Genomic DNA, 2,271 nt, shown 5'->3' on the forward strand with positions numbered 1-2,271 from the left:
CAGGAAGCGAGAGGTTCCCACAGGCGGTAGTGTTAGGGAATTGATCATGTTAAATTATGCTGTGATGCCGCCTCACAGGCTGCATTCTCCTGGTACATCTTGGCTCCTAAAATGACCTCATGCCCTTATCTCTGGTTTCCCTCCCCCCCAAGGCCACAGTGGTCCAGGAAAGCTAAAACCTGTGTCTGCAGGACTGGGCCCATAAAAGCAATCTGGCCTGTAATAGGTTGAAAGTAACTCACTCCTCATAAATAAGCAATAGCCCACCCCAAAATTGATAAAAGGACCTTCCTTTCTTTGTTCTTTTCTCTCCTTCTGCTTCTTCTTCCTCCTCTCTCTCTCTCTCTCTCTCTCTCTCTGCCTTCCTACCTCCTGCTCGCCTCCCTACAATAAAGATCTCCTGCCAGACCTCTCGGTGCATGAGTGGCCTAATTGGAAAGGGGCGCCTGAAAGGGCATGCGAACCCCCTTTCAGGTAGGGTCACCAGGACCCATCTTGAAGGATCTTCGGAGAGGCCTTTGGCGCATATAGTTGAGGTGGGTGTGGATTATTGTCCCTATTTTAATGGACGAGGAAATTGAGGCTTGGGGAGGGGAAACAGCACGCTGTTGGTCAGCCGGGTGTCAGTGTTCCCACCTGTTCCCCAGACTCTAATGGCACGGTCTGCTGGTGAGGTGGGGTCTGCCAGGGGAGCAGGAGTGGGGTTTGGTGTGTGGACCTCGCCAAGTCCTCTGCGGGGGCATCTGCCGGTGAAGTCAGTGGTGGGTTTGGTCCTGGTTGGTCACGTTCCTGAGGCCAGTCAGATCACTGTGGGGGAATCCCGGAGAGGGAGCTGACACAGTGGAGAGGTGCCCCATCCCCAAGCATGTGCTCTGGGCTTTAAAGCCTGTAGCTCCTTCCCTGCAGGGGGCCACAGGCCTAAGCCTCCAAGGAGGGAATGGGGGGGCACTGCCAGGGCAGGGCTGCTTGAGGTGGGCTAGGACCTTGTTTCATTCACTCCCACAGGGTCACCTGTGCTATAGCACCATGGGCAGCCTGTTCCGATGCGGCTTCTTTGGCCAGATGCTCTTCTCCAGCCAGCTAACGTGCTACGCCCACGACCTCTACACCACCACCTGCCTCAACTTCCTGCACTTCCTGCTCAGTTCACTGTTTACGGTGTGCAGGAGCTGGTTGGTGTCTGCAGTCTCGCTGGCCACCCTGACCCTCCATACCTTAAGGATCCACTGGTCCCAGTCCTGCTAGGAGCTCTGTAGGTCCCCAAACTTAAGTCTCCAACTTCCAGACCCAGAGGGGTCAAAACCTATCAGATGTTTTCTATTGGGGGGGGCGGCAGTAGGATTTATGGTCAAAGGGAGATGTTCTTTGTCCCCTAAATTAACTTAGCATCTGCTGTAAATTAAGACCCCACTGTCTCATTATTTCCCTGGTAGAAGTGATGCCAGTTGCAAGGAGGAAGGCAGAGCCTGCTCTCAGGAGGTATGCAGTGACTTCCTGGAAACAGGCAGCATATAACGAAGGCATAGCTGGTTTTTCTCTGGGAGATCCAAGGATGCTCCTGGGCTAAGATTGGGGAAGTAGAGGCAGCCATGACAGCATTGGGCAAACATTAGTAGGAGCATCTCGGCTCCATCTTACAGGAGGTAGGGTCTGTGGACTTCGAAGTGGAGTCTTCAGGGTTCCCTGCTCCTGCCTTCCCTGCCATCCTCAGCTGCCTTCCAGATGTTCAAGAGGGGACCATTTATTGAGCATTTGCTGTGTTTTGTTTTGGGTGGGAATGCTTTTAATTCATTCAACTTAATGCTCCAATTAACCTAACAAGGAAGGTTTTATCAACCTCATTTTATCATTGGAGGAATGGAAATGCAGAGAATCTAAGTCACTTGTCACAAAGCTCAAAGACAATGGAGGTGGGATTCGAACCCAAGGGCTGTCTAGCTCCAGGGGTCTGTTATGTCTCCCAGAGCACTGCCTCTTAGATGGACTGGGCTGGAGAGCTCCAGCTGGCAATGCTGGGGGCCCAGACACAACCAGATATGCTTTTAGACATCAACACTAAGTAGACACCATGGAGGGGAAAAGGTGCCATTTAAAGAAATCTGGCCCTTCACTGTGCTAGCCTGCAGTTTCTGAGATGGAGTTCAACTGAGAACCTTCCAGCACCTGCTTCCTCTCCTCAGCTCCCTCTGCAACATCCTTGGGCGAGAACCACCAGTGGTGGGCTGGGGAATCTGTGCATCACTGAGGAATCCTGGGAGGCCTCCCATTAAT

This window comes from Fukomys damarensis, unplaced genomic scaffold (genome assembly GCF_012274545.1).
Source record: "Fukomys damarensis isolate Sample0158 unplaced genomic scaffold, DMR_v1.0_HiC HiC_scaffold_9, whole genome shotgun sequence".
Lineage (NCBI taxonomy): Eukaryota > Metazoa > Chordata > Mammalia > Rodentia > Bathyergidae > Fukomys > Fukomys damarensis.